The 10,945-nt window shown below is 36.2% G+C and overlaps 2 pseudogenes; both read right to left on the bottom strand.

Moving 5' to 3' along the window:
* Window positions 1–4,719: 4,719 nt before the first annotated feature.
* Window positions 4,720–9,257, bottom strand: LOC114540166 (annotated as a pseudogene).
* A 62-nt stretch (window positions 9,258–9,319) lies between these two features.
* Window positions 9,320–10,417, bottom strand: LOC114540165 (annotated as a pseudogene).
* Window positions 10,418–10,945: the final 528 nt, after the last annotated feature.

The raw sequence follows: 10,945 nt of genomic DNA, 5'->3' as shown, positions 1-10,945 counted from the left end.
CCAAATGACCCAATTGATCTAATATAGTGTCAATGGACGACTTGCGCTTTAGACTAATTTCTTACCTGCGCGATAAAAAGGACATTTTCTAAAAGAGCTTACTAGAATTAGTAAAACTGCCAAGTTTGGCTGCGCATTGTTGTAAATTACAGAAAATATAGCCATGCGAAGTTGTCGATTTTGTATACTTTTGTATTACGGCCGGAAGTTTGTAACTAATTTAGTTAAACATTTCCGCACGTAATACAAAAGTATACAAAATATGCCAACTTCGCATGGCCATATTTTCTGTATTTTACAAAATTTCACAGCCGAACTTTGCATTTGCACTAATTTAAGTAAGATGTTTCTAGCTGTGGTGATTTATTTTGTTCTAGCTGTGGTGATTTATTTTGCACTTCTTTAAATTGTCTAGGAGATGAACCAAAATGGTATTGTTCGGTTACATAGCAACGCATATATTGTACAAAATGTAATCTGATACCATGTGTTTTTGCCGGGTTACCATATTAATTAAAATTTCTCGGAGACCTTTTACCACAGGAGGATAATTTTAGCTCATCTCTTAGCCAGGCTTGATAGCTATATATTAAAGCATTTTCCAACCTTTTACCACTCATATTATTTTAGTTTTCATGTTTTAAAATGTTCTCTATTTTACGGTAAAATGTGATATTATTTCTGTTACCATGGTAACAGCACATAAAAAAATTCTGTTCTTGGTACCTTGGTTCACCCTCTAATAGTTTCTCCAAGTTAAATCTGAATTTTGATAAAAATTGTAGAAAAAAAAATGTGTGTCAGACCATTTTAAACGACCCCACTCAACCTAAATTGATCCAAATGACCCTGATTGACACTAAATGACCTAATTGATCCAAATGACCCAATAACCCTCAAATGTCCCCAATTGACCAGAATGCCCCAAGTACATAATTGGGGTAAATTACAGTCAATTGGGGTCATTTAGTCACTTAGGTCAATTAGGGTCAATTAGGGTCATTTGGGTCAATTGGGGTCGATATGGATCAATTTGAGTGAATTGGGGTGAATTGGGGTCAATAAGGTGAAATGGTGTCAATTTGGGTCATTTAGTTCATTTCGGTCCATTATGGTCAACTAGGTCAATTGTGGTCATTCGAGTCAATCGGTTCCCCAATTTACTCAAATGATTCGAATTGATCCCAATTCACCCCAATTTACCCAAAATGACCAAATGACCCCAATTGACGCTAAATAATCCCAATTGACCTAAATTGACCAAAATGACCTTAATTGACTTAAATTGACCCAAATGATACCAATTTACGTAAATGACATGAATTGACCGAGGTAACCCCGAATTAACCTAAATGACCTAATTGTACCTAATTGACCTTTAATTGAATATAATTGACCTCAATTTACCCCGATTGACCTAAACAACCCCAATTTACCTAAATGACCCAAATTGACCCCAATTTAGTAAAATAAACCCAATATACCTTAAATAATCCAATTGACCTAAAATGACCAAAATGACCCAAATTGACCCAGATTGACCTAAATGACACCAATTTACCCAAATGACCCGAATTGAGCCAAATAACCCCTAATTGACCCAAATGACATAATTGTACCCTATTGACCCTTAATTCATCATAGTTGATCTCAATTTACCCCTTTTGATTAAAACGACCCAACTTAACCTTAATTGATCCAAATGACATTTCTCGACACCAAATGACCTAATTGATCCAATGACCCTCAAATGTCCCCCAATCGACCGAAATGACTAAAGTACCCAATTAGGGTAAATTACGGTCAATTGGGGTCATTAGAGTCACTTAGGTCAATTGGGGTCAATTAGGGTCATTTGGGTCTATTAAGGTCGACTTGTATTAATTAGTTCATTTAGGGTGACTTAGGGTCAATTGGGGTCATTTGGGTCAGCTAAATTGGACACTAATTGTCCTATTGACTAAAATGAACCCAAATTGAACTAAATGACCTCTAATTGACCCAAATGACTCTAATACACCCCCAATTGACCCAAATGACCAAATTTAACCTAATGGACCCTTAATTGTCCCAAATGATTCGAATTGGTCCCAATTGTCCCCAATATACCCAAAATGATTAAATGACCCTATTTGACGTTAAAGAAATCTAAGTTTACCTGGAATGACCAAATTGACCCAAATTGACCTAAATGAACACCAATTTACCTAAATGACCCGAATTGAGTCAACTATTTTCAATTAAGGGTCAATTGGGTTCATTTAGGTTTATTAGGGCTCAATTAGAGTCACTTGGGTCAATTAGTGTCATTTGGGTCAATATGGGTCAATTTATTCACTTCGGTAAATTGGGATTATTTAACGTCAATTGGGGTCATTTGGTCATTTTGGGTAAATTTGGGTCAATTGGGATCAATTCGAATCATTTGGTAAATTGGGCAACCACTTGAATTGAACCAATTGAACCAATTGACCATAAAGGACCGAAATGAAATAAATCACCCAAATTTGAGGCTATTTCCCCTTATTGACCCCAATTCATTACAATTTACCTAAAGACCCAATTGAACTTAAATGACGCAAATGACCTTAATTGGCACTATTTTACCCCAATTGACACAAGTGAGATAAATGACCCCAATTGACCATTATTTACCCTAATTAGGCACTTAACTCATTTTAGTCAATTATGTTCAATTAAGTCCATTTGGGGTTCAATTAGGTCATTTAGATAAATTGGGTCATTAGGAGTCAATTGGGGTCAATTAGGTCCAATTAAGGGTCCATTAAATTAAACTTGGTCATTTCGGTCAACTGGGGGTGTATTTGAGTTATTTGGGTCAATTGGGGGTTATTCGGTTCTAACCGGGTCATTTGAGTCAATAGGAGTAAATTGGGGTCAATTAGTCCCTAATTTAAGTGACTTAATGGACCCTAATTGACCCTAAATCACCCTACTTGACCCAAATTGATCCAAGTGTACCCTAATTGACCCAAATGACGCTAATTTACCCTATTTGACCTAAGTGAATCAAATGACCCGAATTGGGCGTAGTTTACCATAATTAAGTACTTGGGTCATTTCGGTCAATTCGGGTCGATTGGAGACATTTGAGGGTCATTGGGTCATTTAGATTAATTAGGTCATTTGGTGTCAAACGGGGTCATTTGGATTAGGTTAAGTAGGGTCGTTTTAATAAATAGGGGTAAATTGAGATCAATTATGATCAATTAAGGGTCAATTAAGTACAATAGGATCATTTAGGTCAATTGGGGGTTATTTTGGTCAATTTAGGTCATTTAGGTAAATTGGTGTCATTTGGGTCAATTTAGGTCAATTTGGGTCATTTTTGGTCATTTTGGGTAAATTGGGATTTTTTAACGTGAATTGGGGATTTGGGTCAATTGGGGTCATTTCAGGTCGATTGGATTATTTAAGGGGGGAGTACACCTGAAAAAAGGGTGGTATTTTATGTTTAATATTTGAGCAATCTTTCATTCAAACCCATACAAACTATATATTAATAGAAGCTTAGAAATAGAAGATTCAGAAAAATGATAATTCATGCAATGAAAAGCTGTTTTAAGGTGGCTCTGCTCTGTTTATCTCACTTCCAACTTAGCTTTATTTGAGAAGAGATTACACTTGCTGTATATAATGCAGTTTTTTTTTCCATTTCCAGAATACCTACATAGGGGTAATTGTTTTAAGCATAGAGAATTCTGATTGTTAAAAAAGAACAAAAGTAATGGGTTTGCAAACTTCGACCGAAATGACTAAAGTACATAATTAGGGTAAATTACGGTCAATTGGGGTCATTAGAGTCACTTAGGTCAATTGGGGTCAATTAGGGTCATTTGGGTCTATTAAGGTCGACTTGGATTAATTAGTTCATTTAGGGTGACTTAGGGTCAATTGGGGTCATTTGGGTCAGCTAAATTGGACACTAATTGTCCTATTGACTCAAATTAACCCGAATTGAACTAAATGACCTCTAATTGACCCAAATGACTCCAATACACCCCCAATTGACCCAAATGACCAAATTTAACCTAATGGACCCTTAATTATCCCAAATGATTCCAATTGATCCCAATTGTCCCCAATTTACCCAAAATGATTAAATGACCCCATTTGACGTTAAATAATCTAAGTTTACCTTGAATAACCAAATTGACCCAAATTGACCTAAATGAACACCAATTTACCCAAATGACCCGAATTGAGTCAATTATGTTCAATTAAGGGTCAATTGGGTTCATTTAGGTTTATGAGGGGTCAATTAGAGTCACTTGGGTCAATTAGTGTCATTTGGGTCAATTTGGGTAATTTCCAGAATACCTACATAGGGGTAATTGTTTTAAGCATAGAGAATTCTGATTGTTAAAAAAGAACAAAAGTTATAGGTTTGCAAACTTCGGCGTCAAATTTTTAAAAGGTAAAATTGCAGTATTTTTCCTTATATTTACCCAATCAAAAATCTCTATGCTTAAAACACAAAGCTAAGTGAGAGGGACATTCTCTGAAAATTTGAGTGCAATCGGAGTAAATGGTTCTCGAAATATCTTTTCCTAAAGCCTAAAATATCCGAAAATAAGAAAAATGAGTTTAAAGTTTCTTGAATTGAATATATTTCATTTTGTACACATTTTGAAAGTTGTAAGTCTAGATAATGCAACTCCTACCATTTACTTTCTGTTCTAATAAGTTTTACGGCAGTCAAAACCCCCCAGCCTCCCGTCGTGTGCGAATCAACTTCTCTCCCTGGCGTCGTTTCTTCTCCTTTTAAGTTGCCTGTAAATCAGACTTTTATAATTCGCTGCACATCTTTCGACTCACAAGCTTGTTTTGTTTTATCTCCAGCATGTACTGACAATCTTCTCATGACATTGAGTCGACTCCTTGCTCCACAAATGAACCCAATTGTCCCCAATTGTCCCTAATTGACCCTAATTGAACCAATTGACCCTAATTGACCTTGAAAAATCTCATTTGACCCTAATTGACCCAAATGACCTAACTAAACCCGATTGACCTTTAATTGAGTATAATTGACCTCAATTTACCCCGATTGACCTAAATGACCCCAATTTACCGAAATGACCCAAATTTACATCAATTCAGCCAAATAAACCCAATTGACCTTAAATAATATAATTAACCTGAAATGACCGAAATGAATAAAATGACCAAAATGTAGTGCTAATTGGGGTCATTTAAGTCATTTAGATTTAATTTGGTCTTTGAGTGAATTGGGGTGAATTATGTTCAATAAGGTGAAATGGTGTCAAATTTGTCATTTAGTTCATTTCGGTCCATTATGGTCAACTAGGTCAATTGTGGTCATTCGAGTCAATTGATCCCAATTGACCCCAATTTACCCAAAATGATCAAATGACCCCAATTGACGCTAAATAATCCCAATTGACCTAAAATGACCAAATTGACCTTAATTGACTTAAATTGACCCAAATGATACCAATTTTCGTAAATGACATGAATTGACCGAGGTAACCCAGAATTAACCTAAATGACCCAATTGTACCTAATTGACCCTTAATTGATATACTTGACATCAATGTACCCCTATTGATTAAAACGACCCCACACAACCTAAATTGATCTTATTGATCGAAATGACCTAATTTAACCCGATTGACCTTTAATTGAATATAATTGACCTCAATTTACCCCGATTGACCTAAACGACCCCAATTTACCGAAATGACCCAAATTGACCCCAATTTAGTAAAATAAACCCAATATACTTTAAATAATCCAATTGACCTGAAATGACCGAAATGACCAAAATAACCCAAATTTAGTGCCAATTAAGGTCATTTGGGTTATTTAGGGTAAATTGGGTCTTTGAGTGAATTAGGGTAAATTGGAATCAATAGGGTGAAATGGTGTCAATTTGGGTCTTTAGTTCATTTCGGTCCATTATGGTTAATTGGGTCAATTGGGGTCGGTCAGTCAATTGACCTAAAATGACCAAAATGACCCAAATTGACCTAGATTGACCTAAATGACACCAATTTACCCAAATGACCCGAATTGAGCCAAATAACCCCTAATTGACCCAAATGACATAACTGTACCCTATTGACCCTTAATTCATCATAGTTGACCTCAATTTACCCCTTTTGATTAAAACGACCCAACTTAACCTTAATTGATCCAAATGACATTGCTTGACACCAAATGACCTAATTGATCCAAATGAGCTAATGACCTCAATTGTCCCCCAATCGACCGAAATGACTAAAGTACCCAATTAGGGTAAATTACGGTCAATTGGGGTCATTAGAGTCACTTAGGTCAATTGGGGTCATTTAGGGTCGACTTGTATTAATTAGTTCATTTAGGGTGACTTAGGGTCAATTGGGGTCATTTGGGTCAGCTAAATTGGACACTAATTGTCCTATTGACTCAAATTAACCCGAATTGAACTAAATGACCTCTAATTGACCCAAATGACTCCAATACACCCCCAATTGACCCAAATGACCAAATTTAACCTAATGGACCCTTAAGTGTCCCAAATGATTCGAATTGATCCCAATTGTCCCCAATTTACCCAAAATGATTAAATGACCCCATTTGACGTTAAATAATTTAAGTTTACCTGGAATGATCAAATTGACCCAAATTGACCTAAATGAACACCAATTTACCCAAATGACCCGAATTGAGTCAACTATGTTCAATTAAGGGTCAATTGGGTTCATTTAGGTTTATTAGGGGTCAATTAGAGTCACTTGGGTCAATTAGTGTCAATTGGGTCAATTTGGGTCAATTTATTCCCTTCGGTAAATTGAGATTATTTAACGTCAATTGGGGTCATTTGGTCATTTCGGGTAAATTTGGGTCAATTAGGATCAATTCGAATCATTTGGTAAATTGGGCAACCACTTGAATTGAACCAATTGAACCAATTGACCATAAAGGACCGAAATGAAATAAATGCCCCAAATTGAGGCTATTTCACCCTATTGACCCCAATTCATTACAATTTACTTAAAGACCTAATTGACCTTAAATGACGCAAATGACCTTAATTGGCACCATTTGACCCCAATTGACACAAGTGAAATAAATGACCCCAATTGACCATTATTTACCCTAATTAGGCACTTCAGTCATTTTAGCTAATTAGGTTCAATTAATTCCATTTGGGGTTCAATTAGGTCATTTAGATAAATTGGGTCAATAGGAGTCAATTGGGGTCAATTAGGTCCAATTAAGGGTCCATTAAATTAAACTTGGTCATTTGGGTCAACTGGGGGTGTATTTGAGTTATTTAGGTTAATTGGGGGTTATTCGGTTCTAACCGGGTCATTTGAGTCAATAGGAGTAAATTGGGGTCAATTAGTCCCTAATTTAAGTGACTTAATGGACCCTAATTGACCCTAAATCACCCTACTTGACTAAAATTGATCCAAGTGTACCCTAATTGACCCAAATGACGCTAATTTACCCTATTTGACCTAAGTGAATCAAATGACCCGAATTGAGCGTAGTTTACCATAATTAAGTACTTGGGTCATTTCGGTCAATTCGGGTCGATTGGAGACATTTGAGGGTCATTGGGTCATTTAGATTAATTAGGTCATTTAATGTCAAACGGGTTCATTTGGATTAGGTTAAGTAGGGTCGTTTTAAGATCAACTATGATCAATCAAGGGTCAATTAAGTACAATAGGGTCATTTAGGTCAATTGGGGGTTATTTTGGTCAATTTAGGTCATTTAGGTAAATTGGTGTCATTTGGGTCAATTTAGGTCAATTTGGGTCATTTTTGGTCATTTTGGGTAAATTGGGATTTTTGAACGTCAACTGGGGATTTGGGTCAATTGGGGTCATTTCAGGTCGATTAAATTATTTAAAGGGGGAGTACACCTGAAAAAAGGGTGGTATTTTTATGTTTAATATTTGAGCAATCTTTCATTCAAACCCATACAAACTATATATTAATAGAAGCTTAGAAATAGGAGATTCAGAAAAATGATAATTCATGCAATGAAAAGCTGTTTTAAGGTGGCTCTGCTCTGTTTATCTCACTTCCAACTTAGCTTTATTTGAGAAGAGATTACACTTGCTGTATATAATGCAGTTTTTTTTCCATTTCCAGAATACCTACATAGGGGTAATTGTTTTAAGCATAGAGAATTCTGATTGTTAAAAAAGAACAAAAGTTATGGGTTTGCAAACTTCGGCGTCAAATTTTTAAAAGGTAAAATTGCAGTATTTTTCCTTATATTTACCCAATCAAAAATCTCTATGCTTAAAACACAAAGCTAAGTGAGAGGGACATTCTCTGAAAATTTGAGTGCAATCGGAGTAAATGGTTCTTGAAATATCTTTTCTTAAAGCCTAAAATATCCGAAAATAAGAAAAATGAGTTTAAAGTTTCTTAAATTGAATATATTTCATTTTGTACACATTTTGAAAGTTTTAAGTCTAGATAATGCAACTCCTACCATTTATTTTCTGTTCTAATAAGTTTTACGGCAGTTCAAAACCCCCCAGCCTCCCGTCGTGTGCGAATCAACTTCTCTCCCTGGCGTCGTTTCTTCTCCTTTTAAGTTGCCTGTAAATCAGACTTTTAATTCGCTGCACATCTTTCAACTCACAAGCTTGTTTTGTTTTATCTCCAGCAATGTACTGACAATCTTCTCATGACATTGAGTCGACTCCTTGCTCCACTGTGGAAGTGTGTAACAGCAGCAGCTACAGCACATCGCACCGCTTTGTAGCCGTGGTGCTTGTGTTTTGGGCACCTAGCCCAAACAAGAGCATTTAAGCTTTCATTTTGGTTCTGTTCCAAGAACACACCTTTCCAGCAATTCTGTTTGGCTAAGAGAAATGAAGACTGGTTTGAGTACCTCCTGGAAAACTTCAGGCAAACATTCTTCATTACTGTATGTTTCAGTTCCCGTGGCTGCATCCTGTTGCCACTTGCACCAGGAAGATTCACCTCGTGGACAGAAGCGATGTTGTCGGGAAGGATCTTTGCTTTTGGTGCAGTGATGAAGTATTGCTATGATGTTTCTTCTTCATAGCATAAACAGCTTTTTCAATCTCTCTTTTTGTTGGGTTAGGCTTTTTTATAGTGTTCTGGCGAATCGCAAGCCCATAGTACTTTTGAAGCTGCTTGATTTTGGATTCTGTCAGTCATCCTCTGCCACAAATGCTCTTGCTATCAGCAAGATTCCCTTTCATAGTTGATTTCAAATTTAGCAAGTGCTTCCCCATTCTTTTTTGCACATGCCCTACACAAATAACTTTTGAAGTTTTATAGAAGTTTATAGACGTCTTCAACTGAACTGTATTGAACTGTATGTTTTACTGTCACCATTGCTCACCATCCACCTGTACCTTATATTGTGCAATTCAATTGACCTTTTCCAGAGGACAGTTGCTCCTTCTGCCTCCATAGCAGGAAAACTTCCAAAAAAGTTAATATCACACTCGTGTTCCAATTGCCACTCTTCAAATTCTTCCTCAGTGACCTTTGACTGCTTAATCGAACACTTCTGGCAAGTTTTTAAAAGAACATGGTAATCCAACACCTCTCCAGTGTCTATTGAAATAACAAACACTACACCAGTTAACGAGGTGAAGCCTCGTTTTGTGCATGTACCATCAAAGCTCACAGCAACGTCAAGTAAGTCATCAACTCCTTCCGGATTTTCACCTGATATCTTCTGACGGAGTCTTTGGCCAGCTTGTTTCATTTCATCCTTTGCTTCCTCTTCGAGAACTCCCTTGATATTCTCCAATTGTTGCCTGTATGCAGTCTTTGTCATACAAGGCATGTTCATTATGCTGCAGAATGAGGCGAGGCCCTCATAACCACTGCCAGTGGTAAAAAGCACGGCGGTTGACATCTTGTGATTTCCCTTGACTTGTCACACTTGTGGAAGTTGGAAGAGAACTATATTCACTGCATGAACTGCATGTGACTGCATGAATTGCAATTTTGACATGAGACCAGCTCGCCCACCTTCATCTTCGTCCAATGTTAAATTTCCTACACAAATGTTTATTAAAGTACATATGAGATGAAACCTTTTAACTTGTATGTTTATATATTTTGCATGTTAGAACATATGACATATGTATCTGTTATGACTGTTTACATGCATTTCTAGGCTTTTGCATTAGATAAAAAGGGGTGTAATTTAAGCCCCATACCACTAAACCAGTTTTGAAGTATGAGGTATACAACAAATAATGGGCCAACACTTACCTTCCCCACACACATGTTGAATATTTGACACAGCATTTGATAGGCGGCCTAAACTAATCAGCCTGTATTCATGGACTTTTTCTTGAAGATTATTATCAATATTCTCGTCGCATCTTTTTTCGCGAGGTTCCAATAACATCTTCACTTGGGTTTGCCCGATCATCATTGTATGTGTTTGGAGACTCCCAGATTGGACCTTTATTTATACCCACATTTTGAACTCCTGTTGAATCACAATCGTGTCTTTTCTTACCGGAAAACTTTCCTTTCCTTTTTCGTTTGTAAGAACACCTACTCTTGCTACCAAATATTTTTGCAATTTGATAAAAGATAATATATATATAGGCCCTCGATTCACACAATATTTTCAAACGATGTATTTGTAAAAACAGTTTCAAACTTTCAATTCAAACGTGAGCCCGCAATGTTGTAGGAAGAACGTCATGTGTTACATTATATAGTGTATATGCTATATTAATGCTATTTTGACAGTTTCAGTTGAACAATGGGCAAAAAAACCGTCAAAAACAAAATTTAATTAAATAATTTAATTTAATTTATATTGAAACACTGATACTAAAGGCTTTTAAAACTCATGAAGATCTTTGAAATTTAAACAAACCCTTTGCTATATGTTAGTTAGGTACCTGAAGTACCTGAATATGGAAAAAAATTCATTTCCATTTTTTCA

Source organism: Dendronephthya gigantea, unplaced genomic scaffold (assembly GCF_004324835.1).
Source record: "Dendronephthya gigantea isolate DGI-Jeju-01 unplaced genomic scaffold, DenGig_1.0 000222F, whole genome shotgun sequence".
Taxonomy (NCBI): domain Eukaryota; kingdom Metazoa; phylum Cnidaria; class Anthozoa; order Malacalcyonacea; family Nephtheidae; genus Dendronephthya; species Dendronephthya gigantea.
Note: the sequence above shows the minus strand (reverse complement) of the source record. Positions and strands in the feature narration are given on the sequence as shown.